The following is a 21779-nucleotide window of genomic DNA, read 5'->3' on the forward strand; positions in this document are numbered from 1 at the left end:
GATTTAGATACTCCTCAGAATAGAGGTGTATCGTCTACTCCTCTGTTTGAAGAGGTATTTTCGGAGTGCTAGAATGAGTAAAGTGTTACCGTTCTCTAGACTAGTTTATTTTGGAGTAAATTTGCACTCTCAAAGGAGTTAGCATGGCAGTTAATAGAAGTATTATATACTCATTTGCAGCTGATTTTATTGTACATTTCAGGAGTATGTGCCTGTTCCTTGTAGCTTTTGGAGAATTTTCCTTATTATAAGGTGACATTTACGATGCACTGACGAGTATATTATTTCACTTGAAGAGGAAGCCTATTTGAAATGCAGTATTCTTATGAAAGCCCCATTTTAGAGCTTTGTGTTTCAGAGTAAATGCGTCAATGAAATTACAGTGAACAATGTTTTTATTGGGTACAAAACATTTCAGCCAAGTGTCCGGAAGCTTGCTTTCGATATTTACCGAGAACCATACCTCGGCGCCATGAGAGGTGGCACACTCACACTCATGACCACTCGCACTCACAACCACTCACTTGCACTAACACTCATGCCCATTCACACACACTCACACTCATGAGCACCCGCACTCACTCCCACTCATGTCCAATCACACTCACCACCACTCACTCGCACTCAAAACCACTCACACACACTCACAATCATGTCCACTCACACTAACTCACACTCATGCCCACTCACACTCATTCACGTTCACTCACTGTTTCCTTGTTTGCTGACAACGGAGGGGATGAGAGATTTACTGTCGCGAAGATGTGGTAGTGAGCCGCCCAGGCTTTGCCGGGCTGTTTGGCCAACTTTCACAGTTTCGATGCTCGAAGAAAGTGGTCACTTATCACGCATTTTTCATGCACCGAATGCTACGCACGTGTGCTCCCTCACTTGCTGCTGAGACGATGAGTGCCTGTATAGCGTCAGAAGCTAAGGTGTTTCGACAAGTTTTCGGACAGTGTCCATAAGCGTGCGCGGGATTCTTCATGAGAATGAGCTAAGTTTCAGCGCTGTGCCCCCCTCCCCCAACCACCTCTCACCTAGGCCCCTACCACCAAAACGGAGCGGGAAGATGAGGAATGATTATAAAACATTTATTTCCATGAGATAGAATTGCAAAACATACAAGGTATTATAGAGGTGTAGTTTTTATTTTAATATGTAACATCGGCAGAGGAATATATGGCATAGAGAGGATAAGCGGCTAGGTTTTTACGCTCAAAATGTGAACAAGTGAGGGGAAAGATTCAGAGTATTACAAGTGTTTCCACAAGAGGTCTTGTCTCCACCGAGACGAAGACAGTCCTCTTGTCCTCTTGTTGAAACGTCCGCAAACACCCTGAGGCTTTCCCCTCCCTTGTTCACCACGTGAGTACCGGGGATTTGGAGCCGGCACACTCGCCGACATGAGGCTTACAACGCTATTGTTACTGCAGGCTTATTTCGCCACGGGAATCGAGCCCTTCTTCGGTCCAGCAGCTCAGGGGGCGGCGGTGACATATTCGCCGGGGCCATCGTCAACAACGGCAACCCCGTGGAAATGGACCGCTATCACCACTAATCACGGATCACCGAACATCGGTATTGTCATGCTCACCGAGGATGACAGCCTCAGCGACCAACCAATCCGCATCGACGAACAAGAATCATGTGACACCGGAAAAGCCTACATAAGCGAGCAGCACAATGCTTTCGTGGGATTTGGAGCCGGCACACTCGCCGACATGAGGCTTACAACGCTTTTGTTACTGCAGGCTTATTTCGCCACGGGAATCGAGCCCTTCTTCGGTCCAGCAGCTCAGGGGGCGGCGGTGACATATTCGCCGGGGCCATCGTCAACAACGGCGACCCCGTGGAAATGGACCGCTATCACCACTAATCACGGGTCACCGAACATCGGTATTGTCATGCTCACCGAGGATGACAGCCTCAGCGACCAACCAATCCGCATCGACGAACAAGAATCATGTGACACCGGAAAAGCCTACATAAGCGAGCAGCACAATGCTTTCGTGGGATTTGGAGCCGGCACACTCGCCGACATGAGGCTTACAACGCTTTTGTTACTGCAGGCTTATTTCGCCACGGGAATCGAGCCCTTCTTCGGTCCAGCAGCTCAGGGGGCGGCGGTGACATATTCGCCGGGGCCATCGTCAACAACGGCAACCCCGTGGAAATGGACCGCTATCACCACTAATCACGGGTCACCGAACATCGGTATTGTCATGCTCACCGAGGATGACAGCCTCAGCGACCAACCAATCCGCATCGACGAACAAGAATCATGTGACACCGGAAAAGCCTACATAAGCGAGCAGCACAATGCTTTCGTGGGATTTGGAGCCGGCACACTCGCCGACATGAGGCTTACAACGCTTTTGTTACTGCAGGCTTATTTCGCCACGGGAATCGAGCCCTTCTTCGGTCCAGCAGCTCAGGGGGCGGCGGTGACATATTCGCCGGGGCCATCGTCAACAACGGCAACCCCGTGGAAATGGACCGCTATCACCACTAATCACGGGTCACCGAACATCGGTATTGTCATGCTCACCGAGGATGACAGCCTCAGCGACCAACCAATCCGCATCGACGAACAAGAATCATGTGACACCGGAAAAGCCTACATAAGCGAGCAGCACAATGCTTTCGTGGGATTTGGAGCCGGCACACTCGCCGACATGAGGCTTACAACGCTTTTGTTACTGCAAGCTTATTTCGCCACGGGAATCGAGCACTTCTTCGGTCCAGCAGCTCAGGGGGCGGCGGTGACATATTCGCCGGGGCCATCGTCAACAACGGCAACCCCGTGGAAATGGACCGCTATCACCACTAATCACGGGTCACCGAACATCGGTATTGTCATGCTCACCGAGGATGACAGCCTCAGCGACCAACCAATCCGCATCGACGAACAAGAATCATGTGACACCGGAAAAGCCTACATAAGCGAGCAGCACAATGCTTTCGTGGGATTTGGAGCCGGCACACTCGTCGGCATGAGGCTTACAACGCTTTTGTTACTGCAGGTTAGTGCTTGCATTCCCTTGCATGTTTCCAAACCGATATGTGCGTTGCCGGCTCCTCCCATTATGGCATGTACTTCTGCTTGCTACCAGAGAGTAACATGTGGCAGATCGCGAACGAAAAGTTTTCATTGGTTTGCGAATCGTGTACTGTATTTAGTTTTATTGTTGTTACTTGCGGGTGATGTGGAGGTCAACCCTGGCCCTCCTATAAACCCTGAAATGGAATTACTGAAAGAGCTGCAGAAAGGTCAGGAAACCTTGATAAATAAATTGAACGCTATTGAAACCAGGTTTTTCACACAAGAGGCTGCGATTAAAGAAGTAAATGACAAACTTAGCTTAGCTCAGCAACAGATTGAGGATATTGGCAAAGTAGTAACTCACCAGGCTGATACAATTAAACACCTTACTCAACAAGTGAATGCGTTGCAAAGTAAGACAGTCAACCTTGAAGATCGAAGCCGTAGGCAAAACCTGATCTTCTACGGTATAGACGATAATAACCCCTCTGAGACGTGGGAGGAATCAGAGAACCTCATAAAAGATCTTTGCAAGACTAAGCTACAGATCGAACCAAAGTATATCGAAAGAGCCCATCGTGCCGGCCGGTACAATGAAATGGGAAAACGACCACTTATTGTCAGATTTACTTCGCAAAAAGAGCAGCAGAACATCATGACAAATGCTAAGAAGTTCAAAAATACTCCGTATAGCGTAGGCCAGGACTATTCACCGGAAACCCGCAAAGTGCGAAAGCAACTATGGGAATATGGTAAAGCAAAAGCGACTGACAAAAATAAGGTCAAGCTAAACCATGACAAACTTATAATTAACGACAGGGCTTTTGTATGGGATGCAGAAAAGGAAGAGGTTGTGCCGATCAAAAGAGCATGACACCGTAACGAAAACCACAGATGTGTACGCCGGGGCCTTGTTGCGCTAATTGTTAACTGTCGCAGTGTAGTGAACAAGACAGACGAATTGGCTGCACTTATCGACTCCGCAAAGGCTGACATTATTTTTGGGACAGAATCCTGGCTGAAGCCAGATATAGCTGACAGTGAAGTATTCCCGAAGGAATTTGCTGTTTATCGCAAAGATAGGCAAAGCCTGGGCGGAGGTGTTTTCTTGCTTGTTCGCACTGATCTGTCGTCATCAGCGTTAAATCTTGGCCACGACGACATCGAGTCTGTTTGGTGCCGGATAGCCATGCCTGATTCCACTGCGCTAACGGTTGGAGTAGTTTATCGCCCACCAAATTCTGCCTTAAAAGCATTACAACACTTGCGTGACATAATTTCCGAGGCTTCCGCTCAGACTTTGCTGCTCGGGGGAGATTTCAATCTTCCCGATTTGCTTTGGCACGATGGCTCATGCGCAAGCGGAACTCGCGGTCGTATTAACTTGGAAATGAAAAATATAGCTGATACGTTTGGGCTGATACAACATGTAGATAGGCCAACTCGCGATAAACATACTTTAGATCTACTGTTTTGCAATTCACCTAATCTTGTGACTTCTGTGAACGTGATTCCGGGCATAAGTGACCACCTTGCTGTCATGGCGAATGTAAATTCAGAAGTGTACCGCCGGAAAACATGTGCTGAAAGAACGGTATATTTTTTTGAAAAAGGTGACTATCCCAGTATGTCTGAAAAGCTTCTTGATCGCTTGCCTGTATTTGAGTGCTTGGCGGAAGAATGTGATGTGCATGAGTTGTGGTTATTGTTTAAAAATATATTACTCGAGCTCACAGATATGTTTGTACCAAACACCAAATCATCAAGGCTTAAGAAAAGAAGGAAACAATGGGTGACAGGACAAATTACGTCGCTTATTAGGAGGAGAAAGCGTGCACTTCGCGCATTCAAAAAAACTAAATCAGTTCTTCACTTTACAAAACTTTCTAAACTAACCAGTGAATACAGAGTGAGTATAAAACAGGCAAAAGACGATTACTTTTCCAGACTCAGAGAAAACATGAAAGAAAACCCCAAATTATTTTGGAAGTATATTAGGGAATGCGGGTCTGAATCACTAGGAATCAGTGAATTAGTTTATAATGGTCAGGTCCTCTACGACGATGAAGACAAGGCAACGTGTCTTAATGACTACTTTCAATCTGTATATTTACCGATACACGACTTAAACACTGCACCGCCTGTGAGCAATGTCTCTCCAATGCAGTCAGTAGAAATTAGTGTAGGCGGTATTCAGAGGCTGTTAGAAAATGTTGACGAAAGTAAAGCTATTGGGCCTGATGGTATTTCACCACGTATTCTTAAAAGGTGCGTGTTTTTCAAACGATCGAGTGATTTCCTCACGTGAAGGGAAATGGCTGGAATGGGTAGCAAGTAGAGGATTTCCCCGTGTAATAACGATGCTAGGGGAAGTTTCCATTATCAATCCATTTACAAAACCTCCTAAGCTTACTATGTGCGACCGATCTGTGGACATCTCTGCAGGGCAGCACGTTTTCTGTATTGCTCATAATCCCTGTTTCTGCCTTTTCTGCTTTGATCACAATCCCAAGGGGGGGGGGGGGGGGGGGGGCGTGTGGGAACTTAATTTCTAACTCTTTCCTGTTTTACGGGCACAGTCCAATGCCAAACGTGCCGACACCCTTCGACCATTTATGAAAAGCTCCTGGCCGCCCTTCCGCCCGCCGCCCTTAGTTTTCTGTTCTCTTCTGGTCACATTTTTGGCTGTGGCGGCGGACGTCTTTTTCTTCGCCGCCTTCTCGCTATTGGCAGTTTTAACAGCAGTACCCGCTTGCTCTATACTTTTAAGCGAAACGAAAACTGTCGCCCGAGCCTGATTCTTATTACCTTCAATCGATTCGCGGGTACTGCTTTTCTTTTTTAGTTTTTTGTCGAGTGAAACGGTGACAGTACTCAGAGACATTCTCTTTTATATCCCTTCCCCGAGTACTAAAAATTAAGTTCGAACTGTACGTCCAAGCAATCAAAAAGGGTGCGGCCTATTTGGTTGCCATATCATATCCACTGCCGAAAACCGCCGCAACGTTTCATCGCAGTTGAGTTTCCCTCTCAACATTGTAGAGGGAAATTGCATTGATGTTGATCTTTGAAGGATGCTTGAAATCTTGCAGATTCGATATGGCTCAATCACGTTGCCAGAGGGCCCTTCTGGAGAGCTTAACTTTTTATTAACAAATATTAAAACAAAGAAAGATACAAGCAAGGAAAAAACTTATTTACATTTGACTGACTAGTAGTTTTATCTGACGAAACCAGATCTTGGTCCCGCCGAAACTGCTAGTTTTAAACCCTATGGCCCCGCCCTTGGCGGAGACAGTAACCAATCAGGCAACTCCACAAACCGCCACCCAATAAATCATTGAGGAAAGGAAAACGTCACCAATCAGCAATTGGGAAAGAACAACACAGCCAATCAATGATTTTGGAAAGAAAACTCGCCTCCATAAACACTGCACAAATATGTACATTTTTCACCATGAAGATTTCGGAGGTTTTTCCTTTCCTCCCGCGAGCTTCGCGACCATTCTCTATTTCCCACGGTGCACGTTGTTTCAACCTCTGGTAAACCCAGGTTCGGGAAATGTCACCTCAAGGCCCGTCTGTTCAGTACCGTCACTTGCAAACTGTCTTCATGCCATCAGCTAACGTGGCAATGTCCTGTTGACCGCGCCTAAAACTATCAACGCGCGCTGCCATAGACATATGGGTAAAAAGCCACGCGACGAGGATCCGTCTTTCCGCAAGAACGTGCACAGTGGGATGCTACCTGATGTATATGTTCTCGCAGGGGGTTTGACCTTTCCCTTACTCTCGGAATCCGCCGCCATCCGGCTCCCCTTGCCCTGCTGGGTAGCTAGTGTGACTCACCCCCTTCTCTGCAGTTGTGCGGAGGGCAGAAAAAAAAGAAAACTCAATAGACGTTCTTTTACCGCGAACCCGGACGCGGCAAAGAATGAGGACCGCGAATTTCACTATCACCATCGGCAGGAAACAATCATTTCTGGCGCAAATTAAAACAAAAAATATTGCCATTTTGGATATCTCCTTGGGTGTCAAGGACATTACCATGTGTGATGCTTGGCATACAAAAAATAAATAACAAAAACCACAAGCCTGATCTGCAACGCTGGGATCCTTGAAGCACGTAATGGAAACAAGATTCCTTTGGCGTTACTGAAAAGCGCACTTGGTTTTCGCGTAGTTTCCGGGCTTGAGCCGGGCTTGAGTCGGACTTGTGCAGTTCAAGAGCTGGGCCATGTAGGTCAGGTTACCGCGTGAGTCCGGGCCTATGAACAAATTGCGGCCAGAGGAGAGCTCTGCAATGCGCACACCTGGACACACACACAAAAAAAAACCTTAGTCCACTGCAGCACGGGAGATCCCATCTTGCGGTAGTTACGGCCTTGAAGCGGGCAGTCGTTGTTTAAGCAGTAAGCATTGTAACTGATGTGTATACGAGATCGAGCCGAGCGGGAAGCGTGACATGAGAGATATATCTATATTTTCAGGACTGGCAATGCGAAATTCGATAAAGGATGTCACAAAACTCGTAGCGGTTCATTGTATCGGCGAAGGGCCTCCGCCCGTACCAACGGTGAACTACAAATGCAACGAAAGATTGCCGTCCTTGTGCCAGCTGAACCCTTTCCTTCGGTTGTCCAAAGACACCGGCATGATGCCTTATGCTGCCTCGAGTGCCCTCAATAGTGAATATTTGCTTCCCTCAGTTGTCAACAACATGAAAATAGCTAAGCGGGTATCGTCGTCCCGAAACATACGCGACCGACCTCGCTGTGGCGTCCACCCACCACTCACATCCACTCATTGCCACTAACGTCCACTCATTGCCACTCATGTCCACTCACATTCACTCATCATTCATGTCCACCCACTACTCACATCCACTCATTGTCACTCCCGTCCACTCACATCCACTCAATCGCACTCACACTCATCTCTACTTACACTCACATCCACTCATTCACACTCACACTCTTGGCCAGACATGCTGATATCCACTGACTCTCACTCACACTCACGTCTGTTCACACCCGCAACCACTCACTCGCACTCACGCTCACGACCACCGCTACTCATATCCACTCACTCCCTCTCACACCCACGTCCACTCACACTCACAACCACTCACTCGCACTCACAGACGTGAAAGTGAGTGTGAGTGAGGCGATGAGTGCACTCGTGAGTGAGTGTGCCGACCATGCCGAGAACCAATGCCTTGGGCCCTGTAGAAAATAAGAGGAGTGCCTTGACCCGCACTGTCTTTGCGTTTTGAATTGAAATACCCGAAGGAATGAAAATAGAGATGCCACACTTGAAAGCAAGTAGGGAACCTTAAAATGCTTAGGCACGTCATATTAACGCTGGTTAAAAGGCACGACGTCAAAGGAGGCTCCTTCTGAAAGAAAGATTAGGAAAAAAAAAGAGGGGCATGAGAGTAATTACACCTCTAAGCTTGAAGTATGACGTGCTTCAAGTGCTTCAATTTATAGTATACTTTTCAATAAAGTGGGTATTGTTGAAGTTTAAACGTTTTTCATGACAAAATATTAGGTAGTAGAACATAGTAGGTAATCTACTACCTAACACATATTTGTACCCTGTCGGAGGACAGCGGCTAAACGCAGTTTTCAGGGAATCACAAATTCCAGAGAGCCGTTCGTAAACGTTAAGGCAATACGGCGAATGGAAAGCAGCGTCGATAGGGAACATTTTCCCCATAAACCATAAAACTGAAAAATAAAATGGCCTTACTGAGGCACTTGCGCATTCACGCTGCCTTTGGGTGCTTTCCTGCACTGGAAGAGGCATTGCGATATAATTTTCTTTTTCACTTGTCAGAAGGTTCCTCACGCTTTGGAGGCACCATATTATAACCAATTATTTAAATAAGAATATGCAAACAAACGACAGCGCTTTGCACACAAGCAGTGGAAGCTTAGATGCAATTTCCTTATTGGGAGAACCCGCAGCCACGCATTTTCAGGACGTCGTCATTCTGTGTACAGGTCAAACGCAGTGCAAAGGTTACTAACATAACAGGAATTAGGTCCGTTCGATTCGCTTGCACTCCCTGCACCAGTTGTTTAAAGTTCTGTGGCGTTGCTGTAAGCTTGCAGCGCCAGTTCCTGCAGTTCAAGAGCAACTTGGCACAGGCTGCTTCGAATACGAATGGTCGAGGGCAGGCCTGGTCGTCTGCTAGCCTTGGCGTCGCCACCAGATTGCAGCCAGCAGCCTAGCCGCCATAGCAACGGCCGCCAGCATCCCGAACCACGTGAAGAATTTTCAAACACCATGCATATCGCAGCGAATAAATGTTGCCATCAGTAATGCAACCTCGCGGCAGCTAAGCCAAATGCACGTGTGCTCTTTTAATGACCACGACGGTGGTGTGCGTGCGCCGACTTGCATTCTAAGCAGTTAGTGTTGAAACGACGTGCATCATGCTGCATGCACGTGGTCGAGAGATGCAAGGCGCCATGGGGGCTGCCATTTCCACATCCATCGCCGCCTCCTCGGGTGGCCAGTCACGTTCCATAATAGTCTGGCCCGTGTGGGATGGAATAATTTGAGTATCTCCGCCGTTTATCGCAAAGCGCAAGCCAACGTTGCGCAAGCCATCGTTGCGCAAGCCATCGTCTGTTTCCATGGCGGCGGCAGCTGCGCAGTTTTCTTGAACTAGATCTCGACAACGTCTGCCCTTTTTTGAAACGAATTGACTGCGCCATCTTGCAGCGCTGAAACGAATGGCGGAGTGCAGCAGCACGAGAACCAGTCCACGTAGTGCAGGCGAATCGAACGGACTTATTGTTGGGAATGGAAAGCTACCACCAGACCCACCCTCCCGCGGCCACTTGTCTTCTGTTATGCTTTGCCCTTACATTCGTGGCCAGGGTTCAAAAGAACACATTCGACACGGGTCTAGGAAAGGAATTTAATTTAAGCAAGTAAAAACGCCAACAAAAAAAAATCGAAAAAAAAAACTCGACGTTTCGGAACCTGCTTGGTTCCTTCACCAGGTGTGACTGCGGGCGAGTAGCAGCTTACTTTTTTTTAAGCCTTCGGTTAGTCATCCGGACGGTCACTGGTCGTAGACAGTTGATGCAAGAGGGGGGTAGGGTTTCTAGGGAGAGTATAACATTGCCCCGCCTCTGCTGAATACGACATGACTCGAGTAAGAGCCCTCTGCGCGGGCGCGGCTCAGTGTCCAGCACAACAGTTCCCTCGAAGACAGTCTTGTCAACGCGCGCTTCGTTCCTTGTTCATTTGTTTGACATCCGCTTTGTCCTGCTTCATTTTTTCGGGGAAGTGCTTGATTTCGCCAATGTACTACATCCAGCTTGAGCAAGGGATCTTGTATACTGGCGTATGCTTTATTTTTTTTCTTTCGCTGCCTTCCCAGGATCAGCAGTCTAAACCGGAACGCTTGCCTCCACGACTTCCACATAACGGAATGTGTTCGGAAACTGGACGCGAAGAGGAAACTTCTTTTCACATTTTCCAAATGGGAAGTGCTTACAAGATACCACGTTTTGGAACGACATGCCTAACGATCCAGAAAAGCAGCGCTCAGTGTGGTTGCCACCTTATGTCCGCTGCCGAAAATGTAACAATTTAGGCAATCTCCTTGAGCGCTAAGGCGCCGCCATGTCGTGTGTTATGACTGTAAAGAATAAAATCGCTTGCACTGTTTGCATAACAAGGACCCTTTTAAAAAAACAGGAAAGGAAGCAACCGATTAGGGCAGGCGCTGTTTTGTTCTCAGCACTGTTCGTAATAACGTGACAAAAATTCATGGACTCCAAGGCTGTGCATTTTCACCTGCTCATTGCCTGTACAGCTTTTCCATATTCATGGGGCGTTAATACATGCAGAAAATTTAGCCCATCTATCCATCCATGCATGAAGGGCCTGAAGGAGTATTGGGGCCGAAGTACTCCTGTTTGGAAAAGTAGCAAAATCATGTGAATGCTTTATTTTACTCCTTGTTGTCGTGACATGCGCCGACGGCAAGCGCGGCCCGGTCCGACGCCCCGACGAAAGAAGCTCCGTGTCCGCCATCTCAGCCGGCCGAGGGAACCAGCCACCCAACAACCGGGCTCGGCTGAGGCAGCACAGGGCGCCGGTCCGCACCACCGAGCACGGCTAAGTCCCGCGGCGCAAAAAACGCCCGAAAATCAGGCGGATGACCGCAGAGAAGGCACCGCGACCGAGGCCAGGCGTCCGCAGATGCTGAGGGCTGCGAAAAAAAAAAAAAACGGGCTCGGCCAGCGTGGAGCACCAAGAGCTCGCACCCCGATGCGCGAGCCCACGATCAGCCAGGCAGGGGCTGAAAGTATGCATAAAAAATATAAGCATAAAGCATAAGTATGCTTATGCATAAGTATAAGTGGAAAGCATAAGTATGCTTTCCGGATCGCGATGGCCGACAGCCCTTCTTGTGTGAACTGTGCCAGTGAAGACACATTCACCCACCTCTTGTGTGAGTGCCCTGCCTTTGTGGCCGAAAGACATAAGCTGCGACGTGCTCTGGACCGCCTGGATCCTCGCCCTTTCACAGAGGCCAAGATCCTCGGTCCGTGGCCACAACAGTCAACTGCCATCAAGGCTTACAAGGCACTCTTTCGTTTTTTGCGAGAGACTGCCTTAATTGACAGATTGTGACTGTGTTTCCCGTTCCCTCTCTCTTTCCTCTTTCGCGATGTCGAACTGATGTGTTTCGTAATTCTTTTTTTCCTCATACTTCTTCACATTGGAATAGGCTTCCCAAGAGCATAGAACAATGTAAAACGGATAAACATTTTCACTCTTTCCTGGCGGCCAATCTGTCGTAGAAGCTTTCCACCTTTTCAGAACTTGTTTTCTCAGACCGCCATTTCAGTGATGCGTTACTATTTTATTTTAGACAATTGTGCCTTATTGTTTATTTTTAATATTTGTGACATGCTCATTTTATGTATATGTTTACTGTTATTGCCCCCCCCCCCCTGCTATAATGCCCCTGGGCGCTGCAGGTATTTGTATAAATAAATAAAATTAATTCCCCTCATTCCCTTCCCCTGTGCAGGGTAGCCAACCGGAATCCTTTCTGGTTAACATCCCTGCCTTTCCCTCTCTCTCTATGTATATATCTTTTGATGTCGTGACGGCTGTAAAAAAAGGGGATTTCCTCATTTTTACTACTTGTAGCCGGTCGCACATTTTTCGATAAGGAGTTTCAAAGCGGACGGTAGTCATTCATACTCCTATTCAGGCTTATTTGTGTTTAGAGTGTAGGGGCGCGTTTCTTGGGGCCGGCCTGTCAACCTGGATGCCGGCCGCCGGCGTCAGAAAAACACGCTCACGTTCATAACAAGCCCTGGGATAGATTAATGCAAAAATGAATCATTTTTGAGGATCGTTGGCCAATGCCGAGTTGCTGGCAGTATTCAGTACTGCGATACAAGCAAATTTCATCCCATGACCGCTTGATTTGCTGCCTATTCGCGGCTCGCCTGGCATCTGCTAGCTCCGCTGCTGAAGGTGTCGCGAAATTCGAGAATATCTTTGTTTTATTATGGGACAGGTTCACAGTTAAAGGGGTGAAGAAAGTAGTACATTTTACAGCGCTGACCAGTCCCTCAGCTCCCTCAGCTACGGTATTAATGCGAAACCAGGTAGGCTTAGCGACGACCAGGGCCGCTGGGGGGCCTCGTAGTTCATCGCCCGGCCCCCCCCCCCCCCCCCCCCCCCGCAGGCGGCGTCGTTGCCAAAAGCTCGGCATGCTGTTATTGCTCGAAATAGCAGGCAGCTATTCTGATAGCATGGCTGTTTTGTCTTTTCTGGTGCGAATATGAAATACATCGGGTCTGCAGGCCGGCCGGCCAGCCAGGATCCTGTCCGCTGGCGTCACAAAAAGGAGCTAAAGATTGTTCTTCACGTAAATAATAAACCCTGGGAGCAAGAAGTGTGGAAAATAGATCACTTTTGAGGATCGTTGAACAACTCCGAGTTGCTGGTAGAAGTAGCAACTGTAATACGAGCAACTTTCCTGCCACAACCGCCGCTCAGCTGCCGCTGCCCGGCCGTTGCGGCCAGCTCGCGCGCCTGGCGGTCGCTAGCTCCGCTACCGAGCGCATCGCAAAAATGACCATATTTTTTGTTGAGAGACGATGCTGTTGACAGTAAAGCGTTGCCAAGAGTAGGCATTTTATTATACTCCAGGCTACTTCCGAACGCTGTTCGCGGCGGCTTCGATGCAAAACAGGCCTAGCGACGATCAGGGCAGCCAGAGAGCAGTGCAGCTCGTCGCCCGGCGCGCCCGCGTCCAGCGCCGTTGCCGAAAGCGCGCTACATGGGCAGGCATGCTTTGTCGCCGCTCGAGTACAGCAGGCAGTTTTTCTGATAACGTCTCTATTTTGTCTTTTCTGTTGCGAATTTCAGTAGCCATGCAGCGCGACCGGCTGTGGGCTGGGCTTCAGTCTAGCGGCGCAAAGATGCTTGCCGCTCCGTGTGTCCCTGCTTGCAGTAGGCGGCAGTTCGCAAGCGGCGACTGGTGCGGCGCGCCGCTCGAGCCAGCAGACTCTGTTCTGAGCAGGCGACGGTGCAGCTCGCGAGGATGCTCATTTTTCAATTGGAGGAGAAATTCTAGAGGCCCGTGTACTGTGCGATGTCAGTGCACGTTAAAGAACCCCAGGTGGTCGAAATTTCCGGAGCCCTCCACTACGGCGTCTCTCATAGCCTTAGTCGCTTTGGGACGTTAAACCCCATAAACCAAACCAATCATTTTTCAATTGCCTGAGGAGACGTCATTTTGACGCCACATTCGAATCAATATGGTGATGTGACCTCGGTCAACTATAGCTCAACAGGCCTCGCTAAGCCGCCATGTTGTGTTGACGACAGAAGCCTCTGACTGGCTAGCCCCACCTCGATGGACCCATCCTAGGCTCACGGGCGAAGCGCCTACGCGCACGGGCGTACGCCGGAGCCTGTCTGCGAATGTGCGAGGCGCGAAGCGCGAGCAGGCGCGAGCGGGGCGCAGATATCTGTTCATGTCAGATATCGGCGTCTGCGCACGGGCGCTCGTGCGCGTCGGAAGCGGGGTCCGGTTTACAACAATGGCAGGACTGCAGGGCTCTCGGGGACTGTTTTCTTCGTGGCGCGAAGCTCTTTCAGATTCCCACAAGTTTGAATGAAGGGTCAGAATTCCAAATACATCGCTTCATATCGAAACATTTTTTAGGTCTACGTTTCGGCCAGAGGCTGGCCTTCATCAGAACTGAGTATGAAGGTATTGCAGATGGGTTTAAAGAGGGGCAGGAAAGAGGGGGAAGAGAAGGAAATAAAGGAGGGGGGATGGGGATTGGAAGTAGGACAGGAAAATATACATTAAAAAAGCAGTGGTGGCCAGGTTTGGACAGCAATGCTCCCTTGTGGCCGGATCTGGTGGGGAAAAAAAAAAGAACGGAGTGGCGAGGCTTGGGCAGGAACATTCCGTCCTCGCCGGTCAGGTGAAAAGGAGAAAAAAAAGAAAAAAGGGCTAAAGCCAGCATGTACAGGCACGTAATTTGGCATGACCTCAGGCGACGCAGGCAGGAGGTTTTCTTATGCGTATGGAGGCTGTTGCTTCGAGGAACTAAGGTGAATGGCATTTGTTGGGGGAAGTATTGGCTCCGCGATGTGGGGGCCGATTTTAGTCATGTCACTGGCCTCTGAAGGACAGACAGGATGCCGGGGTTTTCATTTACTCCGCCCTGTAATGTATGAAATTTAAAAATAAAGTATGACTCCCGTTGTTCCCGCTCACGGGAGCTTCGAAAACCGCTCTGTAGTAGCGTAACCCTCAGCTTGTCGAACTCGTGATTTTTATGGCTGAGGTGCTTCGACAGAGGTAGGTCAGGAAGGGATTTCGCGTGAGCAAGATGATTATTAAAGCTAACTCGGAATGAATTCTCGGTTTGACCAATGTATTGCATTTGAGACCTGCCACACTCGAGCTTGTACACAACGTCGCTGCTGTCACAATTCAAATTTTCACGAATGGAGTGTGTGAGGTTGGAATGTGTGCGTTGAGCTAGCGTTGTTGTCTTCATGTGCTCGCAAACTTGACAACGATTCTTTCCGCAAGGTAGCCAGCCTGCACACTTTCATCTACTGATAGCAGAGTGGACTACCGAATTTTATAAATTTTTTGTTCGCCTGTACGTTGCGGCTTGTTTTTACAAATTAAGTTTTTTACATGATAAAAATATTGTTTAAGCATTAGATTTTGGAACACAGCCCTCGTTGTCATGACATCACTCCCCCGATGGCAGAGCGGCAAGCCGCCACCCGACTGGCTAAAAGGCACTCCACGCGTTGGTTGACTTCTACTTTCGGAAGAGAGTTTAAAAAAAAAGGGGAGACCCGGGAGGTTTAATTAAATTTAATGGAGAAATCGGCCGCATAGTACAATAATTTAAAGTTTCCAAGAATGCTTGAAACGCGTAGATCGAGTTCCCGCGGTAAAAAGACGAGCTCAGAATCATTTTTAGTGGACCTTTAAGTGCGAACGCGCCACAGAAAATCCCGTTAGCACAATATTTGACCTCTATTGCTGGTCCAAATTGCTCGCGAAATATTCATCGCACGATGCACATTTACGGGCCACAAAATCATACTGACACTAGAAAAACAAGTGGTACTTGTTACTCCATGAAATCATGCGTTTATAAGTTAGCTTCTCAAGCCTGCATTGCACAGACAGTCAGCTATAGACCTAAAATCATGACCGTGTGCTTTTTGTCACCTTATTTGCAAACGGCTTTTACATTTGTATAAGATTTTTGCATGTGTGCACAGTGTGAAAAACATACAATATCGTTACCGGGAATTCGAGACAGCGTCCAGTAAGTGCGGCAAGCCTGGCGGCCTATCACGTTATGTTGAGCACCCACTCGGTCATTCTCCTTCTTGCTTACGTCACCGATGATGTCAACGCGCTATTGTTTAATGTTTAAAGTCACGCGCCACGTGGTGGCAAGCAAGGGAAATAGAGGCGCTTCTGCCAAATTCCTGGTAATGATTTCAGGATGAGTTTATTATACCTAAAAATGCCACTAAAGCGGATTGTATTAGACCATTGTGACGAAGTAATTAAGAGCTATTTTTTTATGGCTCCATTAGGTCTTGCCTGTAAGGTTTGTTAAATACCTCAAGTTGACATGTGAATATAAATTAGGGTTACATTTTGCCCAGTGGTGTCTTGTTACAGGAGTAAATGCACAGTTGGCAAACAAAAAAATGTTAAAATCGTTGCGTAGCTCCTCTACGTTTTTCCAATGCAGATAGAGAATATTTTACTAGGGCTACTGTATACTCCCTTCCACTTTAGTAATTTGCAAAATTCCATGTTTGCCTTGAATTCTGCTTGCAATAGCTAAATTGTTTGTAGAAAATTTTATTCTAGCAATCTTCGTCTTCACAGTTAAGTTGCCTCTGCTTTGCCGATATTCTTTCCGATTTAAACTTGGTTGATCTGCTTTAGATTTCTGCACTAAGCCCTACTTTTAAGTAAGTGAAATCTATTATGCCTATTTACTGCAGTGGTGGCCAACTGGTTTGAGCATCCGTCTCGCATGCCTGAGGTGCGGAGCTGAATCATCAGTTCCCCGAGTACTCACCGGTTATACACTGAATGTCAGTCGTCATTCTTGGGTCAACAGTGGCGAAAGCCTGTACGAAGCTAAGACCGTTTTATCGGTGCCTTTGTCGCTGTTTTAGCGGGTATACGATGAGCAAAAAGTGACTCACTGACTCCAGAAATCTTCACCCACGTGAGTGAAGCAGCAACATTATATCATGTGACTATATAACTTTCTCTCTTGGGAGTTTCGCCCGAGCTTTTTTCGTCGCACCTATTTCTTATATGAAATGCTTGTTAAATCGTGAAACCGTTACCACACATCGCTGCTGCGTGATAAACTCTTGTGTAAGAGTGTCGCATGGTAACGTTGTGAAAAGGTTTGACTAAGAAGTCCTTGTCGTAGAACAGACCTCTCGCCTGCTTATTCATGCGGAAAATAACTCGCAGGGCTTCCCTTCCGACTGAACGGACACCATCAGTTTTTATTAATAGACTCTAGCATGAAAAATGCTAGCACAGTGGGAAGCCAGTACCGGAAAAAAAAAATTTTGATGTTTCTCCCAGTTGCCTCACTACCACATCATTTTTGACGGCTATAGCAATTTCTGCTAAAAAAAACAATGTTGTGTACAATATACCCCAGAAACTAAATACCCTGCTTTACCAGAAGAATAGTACTAGGCTTGCTTTTCACACATACGTAAGAATTCTATGCAAATCATTGTGTTGCATTCTTTCGCGTAGTGAAACGCACCGAATCTGTTGCAGTCTTTTTGGACATAGGGCAATGTTAAAGTTAATAGAGATTACGCAAGTAATTTGCAATTCGCTGATGACGTTGCCCTGCTAAGTCACTCAGGAGACGAGCAGCAAAGCATGATCAATAAGTTAGGGAGAGCATAACGTTAGGTCTTAAATTTAACATGAAGAAGACCAGAGTGTTCTTCAAAAGTGTCGCAAGGGAACAGCCGCTCACTATTGATAGCGAGGTGCTGGAAGTGGTAAGAGAATATGTGTACTTAAAGCAGCCAGTGGCTGCTGATCCGGATCATGAGACGAAAATAATGAGAAGAATAAGAATGCGGTGGGGCGCATATGGCAGGCTCTCTCAAATTATTAATGGAAGTTTACCAATATCCCTCAAGAGAAAAGCCGCCGCGGTGGCTCAGTGGTTATGGAGCTCGGCTGCTGACCTGAAAGACGCGGGTTCGATCCCGGCCGCGGCGGTTGAATTTCTTTGGAGGAGAAATTCTAGAGGCCCGTGTGCTGTGCGATGTCAGTGCACATTAAAGAACCCTAGGTGGTCGAAATTTCCGGAGCCCTCCACTACGGCGTCTCTTATAGCCTTAGTCGCTTTAGGACGTTAAACCCCATAAACCAAACCAAACCTCAAGAGAAAAGTATGTAAAAGCTGTATCTTACCTGCACTCACCTGCGGGGCAGAAACATGGAGGCTAACGAAAAGGGTTGAGCTTAAGTTAAGGAAACGCAGCGAGCTATGGAAAGAAAAATGATTGGTGTAACGTTAAGAGACCGCAAGCGGGAACAGTAGGTAAGGGAACAAACGCGGATTAGTAGTAGTAGTAGAAGACTTTTATTCGGCCAAAATTTACAGGCCGAGCATGTCGACCGCCTGGGCGACCAGAAGTCGCTGTTCTTCCTCCCCTTCAGCGCCAAGCCAGTCGAGCCAGGTGGTGATGGATAAAGATGGTGGGGGGTAGGAACCCGACTGCTGAGCAGCCGGGCAATAGAAGAGGCAATGGGCAAGGTCCGCATAGATACAGGGGCAGTTGGGACAGGAAGGGTCCGATCGATAGCGATAGAGAAAGAGGCGAGACGGGGTGATGACTGCATTCATTTGAACGTGCCGAAGAAGATGTGCCTCCGGCACTGTGAGTGATGTATGAGGAGGAGGGTAAAGGCGTTTGTCGAGGCGGAGCTCAAGGTAGACCTCTTTCATGGTGCGGCGAAGGGTGAGTCTCCCACCCTCCTCCGAGGGCTTGGGCCAGGGGATCAACGGTGCCCGGAAAAAGTGTGTCACGGGCGAGCTGATGAGCCAGCTCATTGCCGTCAATCCCTGAATGCCCAGGGACCCAGCGGAGGAAAACGATGGAAGGCTGCTATGCGGAGACCGCTCGTTCGACCTCCTGTTGAAGAGAAGGGGTTAGGGTGCGTTTCTGTATGTGGTGTATAGCGGCTTGTGAGTCTGAATAGACTGTGCACTCTTGAAGAGAGGGAAGGAGGGAAAATGACTGGAGGACATGCGCAATGGCGAGGACCTCGAGGGAGAATGCATCCGGAGGGCGTAGAAAAGGCCCGGTTGTGTGGGTTTCAGGAGCGGGGAGGTGGGGGTGGTACAGGGCGTAGCCGCAGGAACCTCGAGGAGCCACGAAGGAGGCATCCGTGTAAGCTACACCCTGGGTACCAAAGAGAGGGGAATGGTGCTGTGCGGCCGCATGACGACGGCCGGCGTGCAGAACGGGGGACATGTTGGACGGAAGGGGGAGGATTAATGACATCGTAGTCGAAATAAGAGGAAGAAGTGGGCTTGGGCAGGGCATGTAATGCGAAGGCAAGAAAACCGCTGGTCTTTAAAGGTAACGGAGTTGATTCCAAGAGAATGGTAGCGTAGCAGGGGGCGCCAAAAAGTCAGGTGGGCGGATGAGGTTAAGAAGTTTGCGAGGATACGGGGGCTGCAGCTGGCAAAGGACACTGTTAATTGGAGAGACATAGGAGAGGCCTTTGCCCTGCAGTGGGCGTAATCAGGCTGATGATGATTATGAATTTCGTAATATAACCTTGCTTTATCTGTGCACCTTTCCAGGGTTTTTTAGGGTAGTTTAGATTCAGTTGACCTGTCCGGCATATGGTCGATGGTTTCACCGTATGTATGAACGCAAGGCTATTGCATGCGTGGCCCCATTTCCATTGTGAAATACGGCGTGGACATAATGGCTTATAGACAGCGGCGGCGAACTTGGGACAGAATGTAATATCGACAAGGTGACACCAATGTTGACTGTTAACTGCGGCTTTTAATAAGAAAACGCCTGCTTAAAGACAAAGAAAGCACACGTTGTAAAAACGAGCACAGAAAGAGCAACTAAAGACCGTCCCAGAAATGCGCCTGTAATAATTTTACTTCCACCTTACGGAATCTTTACGGAAAAAACAAAACACGTCCTCTGAAGCCCATGCTTTGGCCAAATGAATGAAATCTGATTCCGCCATCTTCCTGGCGCTCTTTTAGCGGTTTTCAAGCAGCACTTTAGTGTCAGACGAAACAGAGACGCACCCGTTTTCTTAGCTTCTCAAAAACAAGTTCGGCTAAAGCTGGCATTTAAAAAAAGCTCCTAGATGCATCGGGCAGTTATTTATACAGCGCTTGTTTTTCGCTATACAAAACACATTCAAGGGAATATCGTTGGCAGCTACTTTCCTTCTCAACGCCAATCAGTAGCGATGCTTCACCCGCCACACGTGTCGTTCATTCACAGCGTTTGTTAGCTTTCTGTCGGAAGCTCAGGCACTGACAGGAAGGCGGACAGCGCTAACAACTCACGCGGCAGGATCTGCACTTCTCTTCGAAGAAAGACGGAGAGCGCTGTCAAGTGATGGAACAGTAGGAGTGAGACGTTTTCGTCAGCTGCGTAATATGTCATGTAAGTAAGACCGGCTGTCGTTCGAATATTCGCCCTGTACGCTTGTTTGAAGTACCAGACTTCTTCGAACCTGTTTCCTCTGCTCAGATTCATGGGTGCACTTCTGTCTAGTCTGACAAAAGAATGTTCCATATATTCTAAGGAGCAACAGCAGTGAGGGAACTGCTTCTCATTCTTATACGTATGTTGGGAACGTGCATGCTGCAAGCCCTTCTGTATCCAATAGCAGAAATGTGCGATCGGTTTCTGATTTGAAGTGAATCATTTTAGACAATACACTCAAGAGGTATCCTTGAATATTTATTGCAGGAGTTTGTGATGCATTGCAGATTAAAACTTGCCACTCAGTTTGTGATTAAGTCATGATACGTTTTTTCTTGTTGAGATTCTCATTCATTTTTTGTGTATGCATGGTAAGTTCAAATGCATTTCTGCATGGTTTAGTATGCACCCCAACAAGTGTTAAGCTAAAAGAAAAGTAATGCCTTGAAAGCCATTTTTTCAAACGTCTCTTTAACATGACACAAAATTGCGGAGATGGTGTTCTCCTAAACATAAGCGTCCGCTAGAGAATTATATGCAACTTTAGATAAAATGTGCGACACTCGAGGACTATACCCGCCAGTCATAGAGCAAACACCTTCTATCGCCCCTCATAAGTGAGAAAGTAACAACAAGATCGGGAATAGGGCACTACTAGGCTCTGGAGACACATGGCACAAAGATGCATTTCCCTGATACGAACTTCTTCATACCACGGCCTCATGCTTATATATCCTCCAATAAGTGCCCCCCCCCCCCTCCCCCCATCTCCTCCTCTGGGGATTCGTAAATAAGCGGAGATTTCTTAAAGAATTTTGGCGTCATGAATGTAATCTCTGGCATGTGTTATCGACCACAAAATTTTACGAGATTGGAGTGTGTGCGGGTAAATATTTATTTCAACAAGCACGCATGCAAATCGACTGGAATGACTGATGCTGTGTGGGAACGCGCATGTTCCGTGAGCTGGAAACATTACCAGGTGGCTTGGTTGCGAGGCAGCGATGCAATGAAGTGCCAGCTTGGGCGAACTGGTAACACATGACTTTAAGAATAATGCAAGACCAAAACAACTCCCGCGAGCACTAGTTTTGACCTAATCATTTTTTTTCCGAGAACATGCATCCCGTAAAATTTGTGGCCGATAATGGAGATTTAACTTTAAAGTGCTGCTAGTTGATACGCGTCAGCACTGCACAACAATTAAAAAAAATATCTCGGGCTGTCCTTGATGAACACGCTACTCTGTTGTATGCATGCATGATGATTTGGGCGGAAAAACTAAGTCTCTTTCCACCAGAGAAGTAACGAAAAAGTAATCAAGAACTAATGATGTCAGTCTAATGGATAAAATACATAAGGTTGAAATTAAGAAGTTGAGATGTCGGTTTTATGCGACAACGCATGTGCTTCCCTTCGGATT

Source organism: Amblyomma mixtum, chromosome 3 (assembly GCF_055824585.1).
Source record: "Amblyomma mixtum isolate Tamu chromosome 3, ASM5582458v1, whole genome shotgun sequence".
Lineage (NCBI taxonomy): Eukaryota > Metazoa > Arthropoda > Arachnida > Ixodida > Ixodidae > Amblyomma > Amblyomma mixtum.